Below are 26,260 nucleotides of genomic sequence, written 5' to 3' on the forward strand. Positions count from 1 at the left end.
TCTTACCATATTGGGAAATTGGAATTCCAAATAAAAATGATTGTGCATATTTTAACTTCATAATTATGCGGCCTTGAATAAGGTAACTACATCCTACCATATTGGGAAATTTGAATTTCAAATAAAAATGATTGTGCATATTTTAACTTCATAATTATGCGGCCTTGAATAAGGTAACTACATCCTACCATATTGGGAGATTTGAATTCCAAATAAAAATGATTGTGCATATTTTAACTCCATAATTATGCGGCCTTGAATAAGGTAACTACATCCTACCATATTGGGCAATTGGAATTCCAAATAAAAATGATTGTGCATATTTTAACTCCATAATTATGCGGCCTTGAATAAGGTAACTACATCCTACCATATTGGGAGATTTGAATTCCAAATAAAAATGATTGTGCATATTTTAACTCCATAATTATGCGGCCTTGAATAAGGTACCTACATCTTACCATATTGGGAAATTGGAATTCCAAATAAAAATGATTGTGCATATTTTAACTCCATAATTATACGACCATGAATAAGGTACCTACATCTTACCATATTGGGAAATTGGAATTCCAAATAAAAATGATTGTGCATATTTTAACTTCATAATTATGCGGCCTTGAATAAGGTAACTACATCCTACCATATTGGGAAATTTGAATTTCAAATAAAAATGATTGTGCATATTTTAACTTCATAATTATGCGGCCTTGAATAAGGTAACTACATCCTATCATATTGGGAAATTTGAATTTCAAATAAAAATGATTGTGCATATTATAACTCCATAATTATGTGGCCTTGAATAAGGTAACTAGATCCTACCATATTGGGAAATTTGAATTCCAAATAAAAATGATTGTGCATATTTTAACTTCATAATTATGCGGCCTTGAATAAGGTAACTACATCTTACCATATTGGGAAATTTGAATTCCAAATAAAAATGATTGTGCATATTTTAACTTCATAATTATGCGGCCTTGAATAAGGTAACTACATCTTACCATATTGGGAGATTTGCATTCCAAATAAAAATGATTGTGCATATTTTAACTTCATAATTATGCGGCCTTGAATAAGGTAACTACATCTTACCATATTGGGAAATTTGAATTTCAAATAAAAATGATTGTGCATATTATAACTCCATAATTATGTGGCCTTGAATAAGGTAACTAGATCCTACCATATTGGGAAATTTGAATTCCAAATAAAAATGATTGTGCATATTTTAACTTCATAATGATGCGGCCTTGAATAACTACATCTTACCATATTGGGAAATTTGAATTCCAAATAAAAATGATTGTGCATATTTTAACTTCATAATTATGCGGCCTTGAATAAGGTAACTACATCCTACCATATTGGGAAATTTGAATTTCAAATAAAAATGATTGTGCATATTTTAACTTCATAATTATGCGGCCTTGAATAAGGTAACTACATCCTATCATATTGGGAAATTTGAATTCCAAATAAAAATGATTGTGCTTATTTTAACTCCATAATTATACGACCATGAATAAGGTACCTACATCTTACCATATTGGGAAATTGGAATTCCAAATAAAAATGATTGTGCATATTTTAACTTCATAATTATGCGGCCTTGAATAAGGTAACTACATCCTACCATATTGGGAAATTTGAATTTCAAATAAAAATGATTGTGCATATTTTAACTTCATAATTATGCGGCCTTGAATAAGGTAACTACATCCTACCATATTGGGAGATTTGAATTCCAAATAAAAATGATTGTGCATATTTTAACTCCATAATTATGCGGCCTTGAATAAGGTAACTACATCCTACCATATTGGGCAATTGGAATTCCAAATAAAAATGATTGTGCATATTTTAACTCCATAATTATGCGGCCTTGAATAAGGTAACTACATCCTACCATATTGGGAGATTTGAATTCCAAATAAAAATGATTGTGCATATTTTAACTCCATAATTATGCGGCCTTGAATAAGGTACCTACATCTTACCATATTGGGAAATTGGAATTCCAAATAAAAATGATTGTGCATATTTTAACTCCATAATTATACGACCATGAATAAGGTACCTACATCTTACCATATTGGGAAATTGGAATTCCAAATAAAAATGATTGTGCATATTTTAACTTCATAATTATGCGGCCTTGAATAAGGTAACTACATCCTACCATATTGGGAAATTTGAATTTCAAATAAAAATGATTGTGCATATTTTAACTTCATAATTATGCGGCCTTGAATAAGGTAACTACATCCTATCATATTGGGAAATTTGAATTTCAAATAAAAATGATTGTGCATATTATAACTCCATAATTATGTGGCCTTGAATAAGGTAACTAGATCCTACCATATTGGGAAATTTGAATTCCAAATAAAAATGATTGTGCATATTTTAACTTCATAATTATGCGGCCTTGAATAAGGTAACTACATCTTACCATATTGGGAAATTTGAATTCCAAATAAAAATGATTGTGCATATTTTAACTTCATAATTATGCGGCCTTGAATAAGGTAACTACATCTTACCATATTGGGAGATTTGAATTCCAAATAAAAATGATTGTGCATATTTTAACTTCATAATTATGCGGCCTTGAATAAGGTAACTACATCTTACCATATTGGGAAATTTGAATTTCAAATAAAAATGATTGTGCATATTATAACTCCATAATTATGTGGCCTTGAATAAGGTAACTAGATCCTACCATATTGGGAAATTTGAATTCCAAATAAAAATGATTGTGCATATTTTAACTTCATAATTATGCGGCCTTGAATAAGGTAACTACATCTTACCATATTGGGAAATTTGAATTCCAAATAAAAATGATTGTGCATATTTTAACTTCATAATTATGCGGCCTTGAATAAGGTAACTACATCTTACCATATTGGGAGATTTGAATTCCAAATAAAAATGATTGTGCATATTTTAACTTCATAATTATGCGGCCTTGAATAAGGTAACTACATCTTACCATATTGGGAAATTTGAATTTCAAATAAAAATGATTGTGCATATTTTAACTTCATAATTATGCGGCCTTGAATAAGGTAACTACATCTTACCATATTGGGAAATTTGAATTCCAAATAAAAATGATTGTGCATATTTTAACTTCATAATTATGCGGCCTTGAATAAGGTAACTACATCTTACCATATTGGGAAATTTGAATTCCAAATAAAAATGATTGTGCATATTTTAACTTCATAATTATGCGGCCTTGAATAAGGTAACTACATCTTACCATATTGGGAAATTTGAATTCCAAATAAAAATGATTGTGCATATTTTAACTTCATAATTATGCGGCCTTGAATAAGGTAACTACATCTTACCATATTGGGAGATTTGAATTCCAAATAAAAATGATTGTGCATATTTTAACTTCATAATTATGCGGCCTTGAATAAGGTAACTACATCTTACCATATTGGGAAATTTGAATTTCAAATAAAAATGATTGTGCATATTTTAACTTCATAATTATGCGGCCTTGAATAAGGTAACTACATCCTACCATATTGGGAAATTTGAATTCCAAATAAAAATGATTGTGCATATTTTAACTCCATAATTATGTGGCCTTGAATAAGGTAACTACATCTTACCATATTGGGAAATTTGAATTCCAAATAAAAATGATTGTGCATATTTTAACTCCACAATTATGTGGCCTTGAATAAGGTAACTACATCCTACCATATTGGGCAATTGGAATTCCAAATAAAAATGATTGTGCATATTTTAACTTCATAATTATGCGGCCTTGAATAAGGTAACTACATCTTACCATATTGGGAAATTTGAATTCCAAATAAAAATGATTGTGCATATTTTAACTCGATAATTATGTGGCCTTGAATAAGGTAACTACATCTTATCATATTGGGAAATTTGAATTCCAAATAAAAATGATTGTGCATATTTTAACTTCATAATTATGCAGCCTTGAATAAGGTAACTACATCTTACCATATTGGGAAATTTGAATTCCAAAGAAAAATGATTGTGCATATTTTAACTTCATAATTATGCGGCCTTGAATAAGGTAACTACATCTTACCATATTGGGAGATTTGAATTTCAAATAAAAATGAGTGTGCGTATTTTAACTCCATAATTATGCGGCCTTGAATAAGGTAACTACATCCTACCATATTGGGAGATTTGAATTCCAAATAAAAATGATTGTGCATATTTTAACTCCATAATTATGCGGCCTTGAATAAGGTAACTACATCTTACCATATTGGGAAATTTGAATTCCAAATAAAAATGATTGTGCATATTTTAACTCCATAATTATGCGGCCTTGAATAAGGTAACTACATCCTATCATATTGGGAAATTTGAATTTCAAATAAAAATGATTGTGCATATTTTAACTTCATAATTATGTGGCCTTGAATAAGGTAACTACATCCTACCATATTGGGAAATTTGAATACCAAATAAAAATGATTGTGCATATTTTAACTTCATAATTATGCGGCCTTGAATAAGGTAACTACATCTTACCATATTGGGAAATTTGAATTCCAAATAAAAATGATTGTGCATATTTTAACTTCATAATTATGCGGCTTTGAATAAAGTAACTACATCTTACCATATTGGGAAATTTGAATTCCAAATAAAAATGATTGTGCATATTTTAACTTCATAATTATGCGGCCTTGAATAAGGTAACTACATCTTACCATATTGGGAGATTTGAATTCCAAATAAAAATGATTGTGCATATTTTAACTTCATAATTATGCGGCCTTGAATAAGGTAACTACATCTTACCATATTGGGAAATTTGAATTCCAAATAAAAATGATTGTGCATATTTTAACTTCATAATTATGCGGCCTTGAATAAGGTAACTACATCCTACCATATTGGGAAATTTGAATTCCAAATAAAAATGATTGTGCATATTTTAACTTCATAATTATGTGGCCTTGAATAAGGTAACTACATCCTATCATATTGGGAAATTTGAATTTCAAATAAAAATGATTGTGCATATATTAACTCCATAATTATGTGGTCTTGAATAAGGTAACTACATCTTACCATATTGGGAGATTTGAATTTCAAATAAAAATGATTGTGCATATTTTAACTTCATAATTATGCGGCCTTGAATAAGGTAACTACATTTTACCATATTGGGAGATTTGAATTCCAAATAAAAATGATTGTGCATATTTTAACTCCATAATTATGCGGCCTTGAACAAGGTAACTACAACCTACCTTGTTAAGAAGTTTGAACTCCTAATAAAGAATGATTATGGCTATTTTAACTCCACGATTATACAGGAGATCTTATCACATAAGGAAATTGAATCCCAAATAAGGAATGATAATTTAGCATAGAATAACAAGTTCATAGTGAAAAACTTCTACTATCTTGCCCAGTTGTGCGCATCATCAAACACCAATCGATTGGTTCGGAAAGATGCAATATAAGATTACTACAATGCAAGAACACGACTGTTTGCATTGCCATCTACTATGATATTTGCGCTGTACCGTTGTCATACATGTACTTGATAAAATGTATTTTTATGTATATTATATATGTATATAGGTCCTTCTCAGCTACATAACTCCCAATGCACTAAATTAATATTCAACAATTATAATAATTATATTCATATAGGTATTTAAATAAAAGACATCATGACAAAGCCTAAAGATAAGATCTTAATAAGTGCTGCCACAAATAACACACACTCGCTTCTTACAAACTACCATCTCTTATAAAACCATGGCAACTCAGACAAATGAAAACCCATTACATTTATAGCTTGCCTTCACATAAAGTAGCACTTCATGCATGCCTCCAGGAATTGTTAATAAATTATAAGTACGAAAAAATAGAAATCTAATTTGATTACTGGTATACAGGAGTGATATACATTGTGCATGCATTATTCAGAACTGATTAATTTAATTTTAAGCTTCTGGGACAGTAGTTCGGATGCAAATAGTTCACAAAATCACACCACTTGAAACCAATACTTCATCAGTACGATTGACCCGCAAATTAAAATTGAAACATGAAATTTATACTATGATCCACAGGAAACAGGGCTTTTATAATGTCTTTGGGGGAATTCAAAAAAAGCAAATTTCTTAAATGTCCCACTGGGTATAAATCATGATACTTCTCAAGTCTTTGAGTTAGATGATCCACAATTATACAGAGTGAAATGATATCTACACCACAAGAAGACAAACCACAAACCACAATAACAGATCTTGCATAACTTCATAACATCCTGGGGGCAAGGTATTTCTACAACAGACATACATCACATGTAAAGGTTGCTAAAAGGGAATGAGTTCAACGACCTGCCTGAACTCAAAAGGTGAACATAGAAGATCTTGTGAACGCTGTAAACAAACACTGGTTCCAGCTGATAATGATCCACACTTCAATCACGTTAACACGCAGGTTTTATGTCACATATATCGCATTACGAATATATTAAAATATCAGAGTTGAAATTAAAGTCAAATGTCAATTCAGAAAATTCAGAACGCCACGATTCAAATCACCATGATGTACAAAGTACGAGGCTAGACATCACATGTACAATGTCTATATTTAGAAAAAAAATATTGAAAACACAATTTTGCAGATAAAATACGATTTGTTCATGGTCCTGTGATTTTGAAAAAATGTTGCGTTGACATTTTTTCTTTCATTTTGACGTTATTTTTGCAGAAACCATAAACACAGTCATAAACTTGAACAAACGGCACGCACATTGACCATAAACAAAGCATTTTTTGTTGTACCGGGTAATTAAAAAATGTCAAATGCTTAAATTCATATAAAGGTGGTTGAACGTTACAGACAGAAAGATGACAAATAGATGGACAGAAAGGCGACGAATAGATGGACAGACAACCACGATGTTGGAGTATAGATTATTATTTTATGATTATTTATTTCACGTAAGAATGTCCAAATCTATTAAAGGTGAAATCAATTCTTGTATATTTATACTAATGTTTGGGTTGGTGAAGGTGTATGCATTAAATTGGCAGGAAGAAATTTTTGTTTGATTTGTTTTCCCTTTGCAAGCTATAGCTTTGTATTAATATCACTGAGCATGTGATGTGACCATATATGGGCATGTGATGTGACCATATATGAGCATGTGATATGACCATATATGAGAATGTGATATGACCATATATGAGCATGTGATATGACCATATATGAGCATGTGATATGACCATATATGAGCATGTGATATGACCATATATGAGCATGTGATGTGACCATATATGAGCATGTGATGTGACCATATATGAGCATGTGATGTGACCATATATGAGCATGTGATGTGACCATATATGAGCATGTGATATGGCCATATATGAGCATGTGGTGTGACCATATGAGCATGTGATATGACCATATATGAGCATGTGATATGGCCACATACGAGCATGTGATGTGACCATATATGAGCATGTGATATGACCATATATGAGCATGTGATATGACCATATATGAGCATGTGATGTGACCATATATGAGCATGTGATGTGACCATATATGAGCATGTGATGTGACCATATATGAGCATGTGATATGACCATATATGAGCATGTGATATGACCATATATGAGCATGTGATATGACCATATATGAGCATGTGATATGACCATATATGAGCATGTGATATGACCATATATGAGCATGTGACATGACCATATCATATTATGTTAACTTCACCATGCATCAAGTCTAGTAGCGATTTTTCACGGGTTGTAGAACGGCTGTAGTTTGAATTCAAAATTAATAATTATGTTACAAATGCATTCTCCATAAATATGTTGATGATTTCTTATTCGTAATCGAATAAACTGGCGATAGTCCATTTATGCAAATGAGCCAGAACGCTGTATGATGCTTTGAATATGCGCTAACAAATTACAATCACTGTTTTAGCATTTATAAGCTGCAAAATTGATACATGCGATAAACAGGACATCAAATTCATGACTTTACAATATCAGACTTAATAAACTTGAGTAGCAGCCTTCTGTTTGTTCTTCACCAAAGGCTCGGAATGAATAAAAAATTACATCACTTATGAAATATCCACTATATACAGTAAAATACTTTATTTTAACTGGGATTAACTGCTGAATTTCATTTTTGGGGTGTTTTGTATGATTTTGATGAGTTTTATGTAAGACAATAGGAAAAAAGAAATATTTATTCGATTTTGCTTTTACTGAATCATTCCTTCAGCAAAAAATAAATTCCAAGTGAAAAATAAAATATTTTACAGTATCTGCTTTCAATAAATGCCATTATGTAATGTCATGTAGACCTTGAGTCAACGTATCACAATGTGTCTCTTGTACTTTGTAATAATACATGTACCACAAACATTTTTTGCGGTAATATTACTTGAACAGATTTCTGACACCAGACATTGATCACACCCGATATATACCGAATATCTAAATACAATACATGTATCTCTTTCATCAGAGGGTACCCAGTTATATAAGATGGCGGAATGTCATAATGGAATTTGTTGAGATTATCTGCAAATGATATGTTTACAACATGTAAGTGCCCTAGATAAGTGTCATACAGTTCAGGGTTATACAACAGCATAATACATGTACACAGCAAAATATTTATTTTAGAGTATTAAACTGTATTGCCATGATTTTTCCCGCCAAAATTTAGAGGCAACATTTTCCCGAATTTTTGCTATTTTCGTACAATTTTTTGAATAATTTCGAACGAAATGAAAATGATTTCCTATTAGCTATAGATTTTAATCAAAATATTATGGAATAAAGAGAAAACAATTATGTTAACCGTTTTTATTTTTATGAAAGGTGATTATAGTTACCGATGATGATGATGAATTCCCACCATACTTTCAAAAATTGCGTTTTCTCAATTTAATTATCAATAATATCCAATTATTCCGTGAATGTATGGATTTTTTTTTAAAGAATTTAGTGAATTGATTGATTACAGTGGAAATCCTTCAAAACACAGTACCACAACTGTGAGTTTGACTGTAACTGTAAACAACAAAGTCAACCATGAAAATTTAATTTTCATTCCATTCTTTTAGTTGTAATTAAAAAACAGACAAAGGATAAATTCACAGACATAAAGACCAAACTGTGAGCAATAAATAGATATTCCCACGGGAATCACATCAATGGCATTTTATTTTCATTGGGAGATATGACCGAATAAACATAATTTTTTGTTAAAAACAACATAAAAAATTTTGTCAGCCATGTTATTTTTATATTTCTTCAATAATTTTTAGACGAAATGGAAATTATATTTCCCACTTCAAAATTAACAGGTTAATTTTGCAATTACTGACACAATTTTACCGTTCCTGGGTTTTAACCTTTTCACCATCAGTTCCCTCTTTTCATCACACATTCACAAAATATAGTCTGCAGTTTCTTTCAGAAGATTGTGACAAAAATAGGCAAATTGTTTGCGTAAAAACTGAAAATTGACTCAAATTTTCTCGGGGCTCATTTGCAGAAATACTGAAGGGAAAAAATCAGAATAATTTGGATGAGAAAGTCTGGCGGTAAAAAGAATAATGTACATTAACAACAGGAAATTGCAAACTGACAGCTATTCCAGTAGTTTTCAATTTTAAACGATCTTACAATGAAGTGACTGACCAATGAATTCTAATTATACTCAAAATTAAGAGTTATATAGTGCATGTGGAAGGATACGTCACAGAATTCAGGAAATACTTGTAAAATACAATACCACAGATCAAGAATTTTAGGTGCGTAGAGTCATTTGATTGTTTTTTTTCAAAAAAATTAAGAAATTATTAATTTATTAATTAATTAATACCTGCTGGGAATTACCAAAAAAAACATTCAGTATGTACTTCCTGCGGGACACAACTGAGCAGAACGCTAATGACGAAAGTGAGTCACCCCTTGCCTTATCACCATATTAAATCAGTAATGTAACAAAAATAATCATTTGTTTAGTTGATATTTGGACCAAGATTAATGGCTTCTCAATTCCCTCAGTTTGGTCTAAGATATCTTGTAAGGGTGAGAAAGAAAAATGAATGAATGGATGAAAATTTCGGAAAGAACCTTTTTGATGAGATCTTTTTTATTCAAGTTTGCATCTGGTGACATGGGATTTACAATTTTATTCAGTAATATTTTCAAGTAAAAGGAGAAAGAGTAACTTTCAGGAGAACTTATTTGTCAAAGTGTTATCTTCCATATACAGTACAAGTTATTTTTTTTTTTTTAGGGTTGTTTTTTTTTCATTTTTTAAACACCACAGCCATCGCACTGCATTGTGTTAGACGTGGGTCACATGTTTTTCTTGTTTACAAAGATAACAGAAGCTAGTGTAAACATCACAGAGTCCACAGTAGAATATGGTTTGATACAAACAAGTAGTATTGCGAAATGAACTACATTGTACATTTATATTCAAATCAACAAACATATTAACTTGACAGTAATATTTTTATATTATGTTATAAAGCGGCATGTGTCATGTACATTTCGTAAAATAATGTATATACAGGAGCAGTTTTAGGTTATCCTGATTAGACTAGGATCTTGAAAACTGTAAATCATGATACTCTATTTAACAGACAGACCCATCTGTTTTTATTACATCAGTGGTGGAAGTTATCAATTTATGGTGGAATTTCAACAGATCTTCCAGCTACAGAGCCCAGTGTGATGCTATCCATGGTGGCCGAGTACAAGAATACATCGCACAGATACAAGTACCAGCGATACGGACGTCACTCAGATAGTATACCACACTGAGTGCGTACAGATACCAGCACTGGGTAGCAGAGATAAAGTAATGGGTACAATCAAACTTTTAATGATTAGATGAGAAAAACACTAAATTGACTTCAGTCAAGTTCAAATTTCTCAGAAGCACTAAAATGACTTTGATTTAATCCATGCACTGTAGAGAAATGGTCAAGGACAAATGAAATGCAAAGAAAGCTTAGAAAGAACTCCCATGTGCTGAGAGTATTGGAGACACAATTAATTCAAAATTTACTTGTAAGCTGAACACTAACTAATTATTATGCAAGTCAGGTAATTAATATGCACATATTTGAGTTTAAAACTAATAAGGTCTACACAGTGTCGCAGACCATCTATGTACCAAGTTCTATTGGAATAGATTAGTACTTGAGATACATGTATCAATGTAAAAGCTGAACATTTGTTAATTATGTAAATTAGGTAATTAATATGCACATATTTCAACCCAAAACTAATCATGTATGTGCATTGTCCTAGAGAGCATCTACGTACCAAGTTTCATTGAAATGTGATGATTAGTACTTGAGATATCAGTGTGAAAGCTGAAAATTGCAAATTAGTTGATCAATACCTTTATCTTCCCCCTTTACTAACCTTAAACTACCCAAACTTAACTTAAATTTGATTAAATATTAATATTAATTATGAAATGGTGGGGTCGTGACTTGGCAGGTCTGTCATCACTTAGTAGGTGTACAGTTAAATGAAAGTCTCATAACGTTGACAGCAAAAACACAAAAACTCAAATTGTGTGCTTTGCACATGGGAGTCAATAAAACCAACAAGGCTACCAACAAGTTGGCCATTTTGAATCAAATTAAAAAAAAATGATGTGCATCAGCTAACATAACATGAGTGATGCTTGAACAAAATTGGCTAAGGCATGCCTGAGAAAGCGTTGATGACATTTTCAAATGTTGATTTTCGGTTTCAGACTAAGTCTGCATAACTCTTTACAATGAATATACTGGGAATACCGAAAGATGTATCAAATGCATGGTAATTGTCTCAAACGAATGGTGTGCACAGAACTCACGAAGGGTGAATTAAGTACAATTTAGCAGATGGTTTCATCTAAATTTAGAAAATTTCAAACTTTGTTCTACAAATGCTGGTATATAGGATTTGCTGGTAATGATTTTACCCTATAGAACACTATTAACATAACAATATTAAAATTATATGTTATACGAGCACATACCTGTAGTAATATTATATTAAATTATTTGTCACGTTTCATCTGTCAAGGATAACTGTAGTATTTTTGTAACATTTTAACTGCTTCATGCATTGCATCATGGGAAAACGAGACATTTTGCATCAAAGAAAAAACACCAAAGAACAATAGACAAGTTTTGACTTATCTTAGAAACTTACGCCATCTGGTGTAAAAACGTTCCAGCTTAGTCTGTGTAGAAGGGTTGATTTCTCCCTGATAGCGCAACGAGCCAATACATTCCGCAACCTAAAAATCAACCTCCTATTCATGCATGGAAACCAACAGATGGTGTTATAACTTGTCTATTATTAAACTATCGGGATGTAATTGTTGCCAAATTTCATTGGCTTAACAAAATATAGATGATAATACAGTAGTTATTGTATAAGCTTAAGTCTCACTTCAGCGTCAGCTTCGCTTCAGCATCGCATTAATATGGCATCAATGTCGCAACATTAAAAAGTTGAGGCGGTTATTGCTTCTCTTCATTGTGGTCTCATTATGGCGACAACGTGGCATCACGCAGCATCGCTTCATCGAACGAAGAAGTAATTTACATATGTAAACAATGCTGAGAAGTATCAAAGTTTATAGCCATATATATATATTCATGCGGATACTCTTACACGCTGTATTCGTCTAAACGCTCGGTTCAAGCTAAATCATGCATGACCTCGTCCAATTATCAAGATTGACTGATTATGTTCGGCAACAAATTGTTTCCTTGACAATCATTGGAATCAAGCAGGTAGACATCAGGAAGAGATTGGAGGAGGAAGATTGAGTGTTGGTTTCTAAAAATACAATGTATGTACATGTATATTTCAATATGACCCATTATATCTCCATTTTCCCCAACCACATCACCAGTGAAACAAGTAGTTTTTAGTATTAAAGAACACAAAATTCAAATTTGAAACCTTGTGATTTTTGCAGAGATACAGATACTGTATGTATGCTTTTATAGGTACGTGTGATTTTGTAAATGATAGAGGTGAGTGCCTATAGTCAAAATATTAAGACAATTTCTGTGATTCGGCATATAATGTGCAATTTTTGACATAAGTACACTTGTATTATAAATGTGCATTAAATAACACACAAACTATACATACAAGTTTTTATTATAAATGTTGTCAAAAATGGTCCTCTGTTCATAAATAACTGAAGACAACATTCAACTTCGTCTCCGTACCAAATTTGACCCAAATCTTTAAAAATCTAATTTTAAATCATTCATCCGACGGACACTAGAAAAGGGTTTAAAAATGGTTGCCATGGCTGTATTACCAGGTAATACTGACATTTTCTTGACAATAGTTTGTTGACCTCCAACAATTTTTTACTTTAAATTCTTACATATACCAGTTACTGAAATTTGAACAAATTATGAATTTTTTGTTTCATGAGTAGATTTCTATCTTCAATAGTACATTCACCTTTCATAGTGGGACGCGTAGTTTGTTACATTGTACTAGTGTCAATATTTGCACAGTGCCATCACATTATGTGTATTAATATCATGACAAGTGATTTATGATTTAATCAATATCAATATCTATGCTGAACATAAAAACACACCACCTTGGAAGGTAAAGGTCATTGAAATCAATCAAAATTACTGACATGAAATGAAATCATGCAAATCCGAGCGGTGAAGTATCACTGTTGCTTAGTTTCTTTAGACTTTGTTTTCACCACACAATTAAAACTGTTTTACTGTTTGTTCACCCACAATATTAAAGCGGGGGAGTCGTCACCTGTGCTTGCGTCAGATAGCCATAGCGTGTCACTGTTTACAAACAAGCGCCAACCCATGAGCCTTTACATTTTTAGCGTGTGTTGTTATCGTCGCTTGGGACTCAAATCTCGCGCGTGCGCAGGTGACGACCCTCCGCTTTAAGTGTAACATTATATAAACAAACTATGGATTTGATATGCATTGTTCATTGCATGGGACACGTATATATCCCACAATGCACTGCACGACAACTAAGATGCTTCATTGACAGCATTTTACTTTTTTTTTTCTTAAGACATAAAATTAAAAAAAAAAATACATTAAAAATGAAATTGTGGATGAGCTATGTTTGACTTTTTTTTCAAAGGTTAATGATAGAGAGTTGCAGGTAAGGATTCCATGGCAGTGGCCTCAGTGAATATTGAACCCTGGATAGGATAGTTAATGGGGTAATGATGTAAATGACCATAAGAGTTCAATCACTTTTGATGTCAGTTAAGGTCAACCGTTTAATGTACAGGAAAGATGAGCTAATCACCAGAAGGAAAACTTGATGTGAAATATTGGACCACCGTGATGTATGGGGTTGATTATTAACCTTTTCACCACCAGACTATATTGTAAGCATTTTTCTGCACTTATTTTCTTATATTCTTCAATATTTCTGATAATGAACCCTAATTTTGGAGCCAACAGACACTATTTGAATCAATTTGCAGTTTTTACTAAAAAAATTAGGCTATTTTTTGTTCCAATCTTCTGAAGGAAAGTGCATACTTTAAACGGGGCTATTTTTTTTTTTTTATTTGCGATGAAAAGAGGGAACAGGTGGTGAAAAGGTTGAGGTCAACCATTTAATGTACAGAAACGTGTGAAACGTATGAAGTTTAGCTAATCACCAGACTGAAAACTTGATGTGAAATATTGGAACATCATGAAATATGGGGCTGGTTATTAAAACAGTTGGCAGCTGAAATGTACAGAGATGTTTTAGTATGGAAGTGACAGTATGAAGGCATTTGACGAAAGGCAATAACAGCAGACAAGCCAGCAGTTTTTCAAGAAATAGGTTTATTTAAAAAAAAAATTTAAATATTGAAATAATGAATTTTTAAAATTAAAAATTTTATGAGATTTAACTTTTAATTTATTGATTTTTCTGATAACTTTTGCGAGAAGACAAGCTTTGGGGAGATTAAAATGAACTTTGATTTTGCGAGAGATAATTTCAATGAGTCAGGAAAAAATTTTGAACAAATTAAGTTGAAGTGAAACCTCGCAATGAATTTCACAAAATCTTTTCATCACATTATCTTATTGTAATTATTTCTAGATTTACCGTATCAATCAATATTTGTTGGTTTTATGACTTTAAAGTTATTGTTTGTATCCAGGAAGTTGAGGGATGAAAAAATGGAGGGATGGATAGATGGATGAATGAATGAATGAATGGATGAATGGAGGGAGAGGAAGGGATGGATGGATGGATGGATGGATGGATGGATGAATGAATGAATGAATGAATGAATGAATGAATGAACGGATGAACGGATGGATGAATGGATGGATGGAGGGATAGGAAGGGATGGATGGATGGATGGATGGGTGGGTGGATGGATGGATGAATGAATGAATGAATGAATGAATGAATGAATGAATGAATGAATGAATGAATGAACGGATGGATGAATGGATGGATGAATGGAGGGAGAGGAAGGGATGGACGGATGGATGGATGGATGGATGGATGGATGGATACTGGCTGAATCTCAATATACTAATGAATGGACAAACGCAGCAATCAATGAATTCAACAAACTACCATCACCTTCACACTTGTATTCACTCAAGGTTTCATCCCAGGGATCAATTAATGGCCCTTCATGCATGTAGAAGGTCATCATTTACTAACTACATAGCATGTGGGACTTAAAACAGCATGGGTGACTTTTAAAGGCTACAGGCATTGCATCCTTGCAGCTCAACAAGAGATTTCAATAGAACAGCTTCCAATCTGGCATTAGCAGCTACTACAGCTACAGCAGGTGTGATACTAATTATTTGGTAAAATACAATAATTAATACAGAACGATAACAGAGTCAATCCAATCTCAGATGCACAGAGAGATAACTGGTGTTAGGGTTAAAGAAGGACATCAATGTGGATTTTGATAGAGATTGGTCAATTACGGCATCTCCCACGATTACACATATACATATACATGTATATATTACAGTCCAATAAAAATGAATTACAATTAAAAAGTTAACTGACAACATTAATTATCGTACTTGCTCTATCAGAAGCGTATCTTCAATATAAAGCACACGTGAACCGAAAACATTGATTGTATATTTTGTTCTTGAACTACATGTACGACTTATCATAGACTATAAGACACATCTCTGTTATTTACAAAAGCACATGTGCTACTAATAGAAAAAATGCAGTAAATGTGATCTTTACTGTGATCTTTAACGGCATTTAGGTTTGACTATAATAAACTACTGTGAAATATTTACTGAAATAATTTTAGCTGAAATTAATTTTCGCTGAAAATACTTTTTGAGTATTTTGTATGAAGTTTAATTTTACTGATTTTTGATGAGTTGAAACATAGGAATAAAGGTATACTTTCTGGATTTTATTTTCAATGAATCATTCCTTCAGCGAAAATAGCGAAAATAAATAACAAGCAAAAATTAGGTATTTTACAGTATGATGCTTTCATGGCCGATGATTAATTAATACGGTAGTAATTTTAAATCATGAATTATTCTGGGGAAAAATAGTTTTATCTTGAGCAAAAAAAAATGTATTATAAGCTGCTATAAAACATTAAATTAATGAAATGTAATTGACAAGCAGCTGATTATATTTTTTTTTTTTTTTTTTTAAATGTTTTTGTGCCAGGCGACAGTTCCGGTCATTGAATGTCACTGTTGTCTCTCCTGACTCCTGCAGCTGATTATAGAGTGTAGAGCAAATAAAGAAATAAATTATATACCGGTATTTATAAATATATATCGTATAAGCATCAAGTGTGTTTGTTTCACAAGAGCTAAAACGAACAGTCTATGATATTAATTACCAATCAAACCCATCTGTAATTGGGGTGAAAGGTCATAGACTGAGACAATTACCCTGGGTAATCTCATCACAGAATGGTACACGACATGAATTATAAATCACACAATTGTGTGAATAATTACTATAATAATGAATAATATTACAATATTGAAACCATTCCTAATACATACGGAGTATTAAAAAAACAAAAGTACATGTATACATGTATAGATTCATACTTCTGAGAAATCTCCTAACTAAACATGAATCTAGAGATTAGCATGGTATTTATTTGAATTAAATATGCAAGATAGAAATAAACACAACATTGTTAAATATTAAGTACACAGCTGTAGATTTCTGAAACAGCACACAAGTGATGTCACTTCATCTGCATACAGTATTAATACAAGTTGTTTTTCATATTCAATTTCAAATGTTTCATCATTGTAGTGGGGAGTCTAAAAAATTAGATTTAGATTCTCCAGTTGCTAGGAGACCAGACGGGTGATAACTTTGTTTTTATATGATGTGCTAAGGAGGGCAGGTTAATTTCATGGGTAGTAGTTTAAGATAAATACATTTAATAATCAGGGCAAAATAATTTTTTGAGGATGGACTATAGGATTTATGTACTACTAAATTTTAAATATTCGTCTGAATGGATCTTCCATTCAGACGAATATTTAAAATTTAGCTAATCACCAGACTGAAAACTTGATGTGAAATATTGGAACATCATGAAATACGGGGCTGGTTATTAAAACAGTTGGCAGCTGAAATGTACAGAGATGTTTTAGTATAGAAGTGATAGTATGAAGGCATTCGACGAAAGGCAATAACAGCAGACAAGCCAGCGATTTTTCAAGAAATAGGTTTATTAAAAAAAAAAATTGAAATATTGAAATAATGAATTTTTAAAATTATAAATTTTATGAGATTTAACTTTTAATTTATGGATTTTTCTGATAACGTTTTGCGAGAAGACAAGCTTTGGGGAGATTAAAATGAACTTTGATTTTGCGAGAGATAATTAAATTTTAAATATTCGTCTGAATGGAAGATGTCATCAAATAAACTGCAAAAAGTGAATAACAAATCAGGAGTACATTGAAAACAACACAATTTTCCAATAGCAATAAACCTTACTTTAGCGACCGTTTTTGATTGAAAAATAAGCAAAATACATATAGGTACAATTAATTTTCAGGTACTATAAATTGTTTTCTCAAAATTCAAAACAGCCAGCTAAAACGAATAATTTTAGGCAAAATTTAAAAAAAATTCTCACTACAATAGAGAGAAAGCAATTTTGACAATCCACACAGATGCTTATAGACTAGGTTCTAGTAAAGTTCACATAGTTTTGTCTGTGATTTTCCCAATTCTCGTTACTTACGAGTACTGAAGCAAGGTGAAATACACATAGTTGTATTTATGAATGTATGTAACCATGTTGAAATTGTCGTGTAAAACATGTTCTATCGGGAGAACAGACAGAATATATCTTAGCAGTGAATAAAATAACACTTCCACTAAGGGTCAACCTAGGCTGTCACTCTGGATTACATGTATTCAAATTCCAGTCTCGTTTTTTTTTTTTACATAATTATCATTGTTTATGATCTCCCAAATAAACAATCGTAGCCTATTTGTTAATGTTAGATTTACACAGTAGCCCCTCCTACAACAAAAACACTAGCCAGTAATAAATTTTTATCTCTGAATAATTTTACAAACTTATGCAAATTGCTACTAAATTCACAGGTGTGTTTCACAGGTTTCAGCATTCTTGTTATACATTGTAAGCAGATATTTTTTCTGTTTAAGGTCATTTTAACCATTATTCAAATACAATTAATTTTAATGTCTTCAATAGAATTAAAGGTAGTCTTGTAAAGAAAAAAAAAAATTGAATATTCATAATTGTGAGTAGGAGAAGTAAAACTACCCCATCACCCAGACAAATATTACACACGGTAGCCTAGCAACTCAAGAACTCAAAACAAGTGCTTGGCGCTAGTTCCCATGGAAGTGAGTAGACACTACACTTCAGTACAGTATTTTATGAGATGAAAGTGTCACACAACTCAGTATTTTGCATCTGAATTATAATATTCCTGTGAGATTACAGAGAGGTACTGCTGTGAATGAACATTATACAAGGCCATGTTTACATGTCTGTATTTGTTATCATATTGCTAAGTCAATCACACAATTAACAATGTGATAATTATTAATTCCATTCATGTACATTTCTTAAACACAGCTGATACATATTTAAAAATAATTAAGATATATGTCAAGCCATCAGCCATCTTTACCCAAATTGCAAAATACAGATTCCCCAAAGTATTCCCACGAGAGTTTGTAAATTAATTGTTTCTTGATGTTCACACCAATTATACCATCATAGTTCAATTATTTATCATAGTTCAATTTCAATTCTGTGCTCTGTGCTACATAACAAAAATGACCAGCATGGGACCTACATGTGTAACATCAACATCACAGCTCATTTTATTTTATTTTATTTTTTAATATTCATTATTTCGCAATGTACTCTCTCTCTCTCTCTCTCTTGTCGTATGTTTTTAATTCTTTGTACTACAAGTAATCTACAGTGTTCTCCCCAGAAAAATGTATCAGAGTGGCGGCTAATTTGCATATAATTTACATATCATTAGCATTTGTCTGAAGATAAAGAAAACAATAATGACAGGCTTGCATGGATGAAAATGTGTCTATTTTTTAACAAATTTATGTAGAAGATTAAATGAATCTGCTGCTGTGTGATTTCTATGTAATGTTGATTTTTCGGACTTTCATGGAAGCCCAGTGATCTGCAGCTTTTGAGAACGCCGTGATTTTCTTTGCTTCCCACTTCTATTAAATGACATGGCCTTCTTGTGCATCTCCGAGTGTGCGTGTTTATCGATAGCATATTTCGTAATAGTTATACATGGCATAGAATTCCATACCAAAGAACTATTTCTGGATGTTTTTAAGTTGAATTTTCCACATATGTGTCACAGCATTCCTAAAAGATAAGAAATAGGAGCGAATCAATACTTGTATTTAACAAATATCGTCACGATCAACATGAAAATAAACAAATTGCCGCCATTTTGAAAAGTCGCTAAACCTAAAAATTGCCACGATAAACTTTACCCAACTATTTCAAAACACAATACTAGTATTAGTTACTTTGATAAATCGTAGCCAACAATTTTTGAACTTCCAGAAAGAAGGTCGTTTCCAAAAAAATGTTTCGACGATCGGCAAAAAATGAAGCCATACAAAAATTTACTAAACTAGGTCAAAACTCGCTTCCAAGTAAAACGCTACAAATAAATACTTTTTTTACCTTTGCCATCGGATGTTTCTCTCAGCCACGTATATTTTGTTGTCCATTGTGCATCAAATCTAGAGTTTATTTTTTTGCACTTTTCGTTGTAACATCATCTTGGACACGTTTAGTAATACTGCCGACAGGGGTACCGGTGACCGCGTTGCTGGTGGGTTTATCGCTCGCAACCAGGGGCCCAGCAGGGCGTTCTACGCGGAACCACAACGTAATATTTCTGCTGTTTGACATCGTTGCTTCTTCCAGCCAAATATGCTACTGAGAAAATACTCGCTATTACCCCAATTAAATAGGGCGAAAGTGTTTATTGTCGAAGTACGAAGCTGTATTAGTCCATTGTCTTTGCGTAATCACTGACATGTTTCCATTCACACCTGATTTGGCTCACAGTACCGGACGCTGATGACGCTGACTAACAGATTCGCACGTGTATTAACAAGCTAAAACAAAGAGTAACAGGAAATGCCACAGAGTAGCGGGCAATCTCTCAGAGTAGCGGCATAAATAATGGAGTAGCGGCCCCGCTACGCTAAAACGCTTTGGGGAGAACACTGATCTATGCCAAATAAATAAATACAAATACAAAAACATACAGACACACAGACAGACCACAGCACAACATTATAATACTCTATTCAGTGTTCTGAGCTAGCTAACGAAAATGACCAGCAAGGGACCTACATGTGTAACGTCACACAAACATACAGACACACAGACAGACCACAGCACAACATTAAAATACTCTATTCAGTGCTCTGTGCTAGCTAACAAAAATGACCAGCATGGGACCTACATGTGTACGTCACACAAACATACGGACACACAGACAGACCTCAGCACAACATTATAATATTCTATTCAGTGCTCTGTGCTAGCTAACAAAAATGACCAGCATTGAACCTACATGTACATGTGTAATGTCACATCTGTATGTCATGCAGTCTTAGTAACAGCTGGACACCTCTATTTATAATTCAATATGAAAAACAAAATGTTTGTCACGATTCCCAGCTAAAATCACCAATTCATTCCAGAAACTTATATACATGTATCTACCTAAAAAATAGAGATGAGAAAATGATCAAAAACATTGGAAATTCTGTAACAGCATAATTTTTCTTTTGATATTACTTGTACGTATGTATTACTTTTTAGTTTTTGTTACCCATATATTTATTGCTAACAACTGATGAAAATGTTCTTTTACTAAAAATGCAATAAAATATTACTATTACATGCATGAACCATGTCATTTTTTTTATATTCAATTAAACATAGTCCGAGTGGCTATCCTTAGAAAGAGATTTGAAATTTGAAAATTTAGGATTTAAAATTAGGTCAAATTAAGAATAAATTCCATTTGAAGAAATATGTGTCTTATCGTTAGGTTTAGCGTTTAAGGTTGATATACAGTATACCTACCGAACCCTTTACTGTAATCCTAATGCCAAGACACATTAAATTAATTGGCTCAAATGTAAAATCCTAAATGTCTGGCCATCTGGGTGGTTGTTCAGGTCAAAAGTTTCTGCGTGAACCAGCATCCAATAGATTTCTGGTAAGTCAAGCACTATTACTGGCGAAATTAATTAATTAGATTTGACATGTATCAATAACATTGCCATAGATCAAAATAGAATGAATGCCTAATATTATCGTAACTCAAATACATTTATCACACGACCTGACAATAACAGTGACACGAAAACACCCAGAGGTATTACAAGTACGGCTTCTATCTTGGGAAGTTGACAGCAAGAACCGTCTTATAATATAATTAATTTCATTACGTACATTACAAAGAAAGCAGTTCCAAAACACCTGCAAGAGGACCTCTAAAGAGCCCTAACATGATGACATCATCATAGCATGTCACATTTACAATTTATAGGTTACTGACTGACTGACTACTTGTACATATCTTAAGCCCATTATTATTTAATCTGTGACCTTGAATGCTGGGTCAAAAGCCATGTGTGTCTGTAAGTCTGTCAAGATAGCTGCAGCGATAACATGCAGCCCCAAGATTCAGTGCAGAATTTTTGTATGTTTCAAGCAAATCAAAATGACATTTTCTCAAATTGATGAGACAGATGCTGTCAACAATTGACAAACAGTATGTATTTGGCAATCGGCGCATGATTTCTCGAAACAGATTAGAAACATTTCCTAACTACACGTAACTGTACAAACGTACATGAACATATGCAATATGTAAAAATGCTCTAAAGACATGTGACACTTTATCATGATTTAACAAAGTTCAAAAGCTGCTTCAACAAACAAAAGTTGCTGTGACTTTTTAGACCCTCGGGAGAAATTTCGAATTACACATATTCATGGAACTTGGTTTCACTTGATGAAATGCGCGTGTTGTGTTCAATGTGGTTCCACATGAAATATACAACGCATGTTTGTCAATCACGACTGTGAAAATAATTCTGTTGAAAATAATTTTTAAAGCAACAATATATCGCATGAGTTTATTACAAGACTATCGCAAAATATGTCTGTATGATGTTGTAATGGTTGAATGAATTATATATTGATTTCTCGGACAAATGTATTTTAATAGTAATTATTGATTACTAAGTTAAAATAAACCCAAAATGAGAATTATTTTTTTTTTTTAACACAGTAGCGCCATTCTCGCTAGCAAATTGCATTTGAATCTCGGCACATGCCATAACTTATGTGGGAATAGTCGGATAACCAAGTCAGCACACGCCCAGATTTTGTGTATCTCAATCGGCCCGCTTAGCAAGCCAAGATCAAACTCCACTTGTGCCGACTTTTGTTGTATTGAAACGCATTCAGCATTACCGGTACCGAAACCGAAACCCAGCATACAATGTACATGTATATGGTGATTGAAATTATTGTTACGTAAAAATGGTCAAATGATCTTGAAAACAATGTGATATCATCAGTGATGTTGTCATTCATAAAATTATAGTGTTTAGGATGAATTCTAATTGCTGAAGTTATGTTTTGCAGTAATAGGACAATTTCACATTAATTTTCATAAACAAGCAGCCTCTCGGCTGAGATAGCTCCGCTGTTAGCAATGCACATTACACTTAAAGAACTGAAGATATCATTAGAAAATGAACAATATATATATATAAAAAGCAACGGGACAAATCTGAAAGAAGTCCACACGTAGTACATATATATGTAATATAAAAGCAATCGGACTTGCGGTTTTCAACAAGAAGTCAAAAATATAACTTTTCACCAAAAATGACAAAAATAATCATCAAAATTAAATAATTGAAGATTTCACAACAAAATTAACAAATCTGAAAGAGGTCCACATGTAGTACCTATATATGTATTATAAAAGCAATTGAACTTGCGGTTTTCAACAAGAAGTCGGAAATATCACTTTTTACCAAAAATGACAAAAATATTCACCAAAATTAGAGAATTAAAGATATCACCACAAAATGAACAAATCTGAGAGAGGTCCACATATAGTACCTATATACATAATATCAAAGCAATTGGACTTGCGGTTTTTAACAAGAAGTCGAAAATATCACTTTTTACCAAAAATGACAAAAATATTCACCAAAATTCGAGAATTAAAGATATCATCACAAAATGAACAAATCTGAGAGAGGTCTACATGTAGTACCTATATATGTAATATCAAAGCAATTGGACTTGCGGTTTTTAACAAGAAGTCGAAAATATCACTTTTTACCAAAAATGACAAAAATATTCACCAAAATTCGAGAATTAAAGATATCATCACAAAATGAACAAATCTGAGAGAGGTCTACATGTAGTACCTATATATGTAATATCAAAGCAATTGGACTTGCGATTTTTAACAAGAAGTCGAAAATATCACTTTTTACCAAAAATGACAAAAATATTCACAAAAATTCGAGAATTTAAAGATATCATTACAAAATGAACAAATCTGAGAGAGGTCCACATATAGTACCTACATATGTAATATAAAAGCAATTGGACTTGCGGTTTTTAACAATAAGTCGAAAATATCACTTTTTACCAAAAATGACAAAAATATTCATCAAAATTAGAGAATTGAAGATATCATCATGAAATGAACTAATCTGAGAGAGATCTACCCAAGGTACATATACACCAAGTATCAAAGCATTCAGGCTTGTAGTTTTCAAGAAGAAGTCGAAAAAGTAAAACATTGACACGGACGACGATGACGGATAATCACTCTTATGATAAGCTCCGCTCGACAAAGTCGACAGCGGAGCTAAAAATCAACCGACTTTTAGTAATTTTCTATAATTGACATTAGTCAACTTCCAAAATGATGCCAAGTTCCTGAAAATTTCTGTTCTTTTTCTTATCAGGGGATTTATTTCCATTGTTGGGGGGAGAATGTTACTTGACCAACAGTGATCAGCATATGCCATGAATGCGCCATGATTAATAATATCTATAACAAACATCAAAGAATACCTCTAACCCAGTACGGATCGAGTTCACCAGTGTGAACATGGCTAATATGATGCAATTACATGTATTACTTAGTATTTTATTACTGTAAAAGCGTTAATTTTCATTGGTATACCCGGTATATTTTGAGCACAATCAACACGTTTCAAATTTCACTGATTGGTCAGCAAAGCAAAAGGTTCTAATGAAATTTAACATTCAACAAACATCTAATTAAACATGATTTCACTTCATCCAGGAAATAGAAAGTCAGAGAATAATTAACATATTTTCAGGTTGTAAAATAATTCATGCGAAACTAATAACTACAAATCTGTAAAAACTTTGTACTATATATAAAAGTAACCATCGGTAATGTAATCCCATTTAAAAAGACGTAATACTAGATTGCCTACACAGCAGTATATATTCAGAGGTGAAACTAAGAGTGGAATAAAAGGAGACAATCTAAAAGCACCATATGGTGTTTCCACATGTTGAATAAATCAATTTCTATAAATAGTCAGTCAACCACAAGTCAGCAAGTCTTCGTCTTCTTATGCTCTGGAAGAAGTACATTATTATCATCGATATTTACCTAATTTAATATTCTAAATTTAGGTTTATGTGCGATTCTTTGTGATGGCATTTTGTGATTTTCTTTTGTGAGAAAAAAAATTTCTTAGATCTAAAAGGGAATAATTATGCCTAATGAAATAAGACACTTCACTGCATTTCATCAAGACAAAAAGAACCTATGACTCACTTATACTGTGAAATAGAATTCATTTTCGCTGCAGGGATGATTCAGAGAAAATAAAATCCAGCGAATACACTTGTTTTCCTCTATTTTCCATTCAACTCATCAAAAATCAGTAAAAATAAACTCAAAAACATACAAAACACTCTTTTCAGCAAAAATTAATTCCACCTAAAATAAGGCATTTTATAGTACAGTTAAATTGAGTTTAAATTCCTGATCTGTCTTGAAGGAAACCAGTTCCATGTATGAACTAAATATACCAAAATATTGAATCTATTATAAACCAATAAGATTGGATAATTTGATGAGTGAAAAGTTCACCGATACAAATATTAAATATAACCTGACCTGAAATCATCTCTTGTGAGTTGAAGCGCTTTTCCAGGACTTGGAAACATGGAGTCACAGTAACGTTTGTGAAGGTTTCTTGAATCATCATTTTTACAACAATTTAAAGAAGCAGAAAATATACCGTACTGTATTAATTCCTTGTTCTACAGAAATTGCTATTCTAATCACTATAAAAAGATTCAACGATTTGATAATTTGAATTCAAAAATAGCATGATTTTCTGAAAATCTGTCTCTCACGATATTAAAGCAGAGGGGTTGTCACCTGTGCATGCACGGGAATTGAGTTCCACACAAAAGCTCATGGGCAGACAAAAATTGTTTTACAATATGATATTTTAATTCCAGGCAATCAAATACTGTAAAATCATTTATTTTCACTCTTTTGATATTTTGAGCAATTTCGTTAGGTTTTAAGTTCACGGATTTGCCA

At 32.2% G+C, this 26,260-nt stretch overlaps 1 protein-coding gene and 1 long non-coding RNA gene across 2 annotated transcripts in view; both read right to left on the reverse strand.

Moving 5' to 3' along the window:
• LOC102801932 (TBC1 domain family member whacked-like) overlaps positions 1-26,260 on the reverse strand; it is a 43,738-nt gene that overhangs the window by 14,976 nt on the left and 2,502 nt on the right. The gene's annotated exons all lie outside the window — the stretch shown is intronic.
• LOC146733722 (uncharacterized) lies at positions 19,641-20,392 on the reverse strand. The gene is made up of 2 exons (XR_014926619.1): positions 20,284-20,392; positions 19,641-19,956 (listed from the first exon to the last, which is right to left on the reverse strand). It is a non-coding gene; the product is annotated as an uncharacterized LOC146733722 (long non-coding RNA).

The sequence above is a fragment of the Saccoglossus kowalevskii genome, chromosome 16, assembly GCF_978046115.1.
Source record: "Saccoglossus kowalevskii chromosome 16, keSacKowa6.1, whole genome shotgun sequence".
In the NCBI taxonomy this organism is placed as follows: Eukaryota; Metazoa; Hemichordata; class Enteropneusta; family Harrimaniidae; genus Saccoglossus; species Saccoglossus kowalevskii.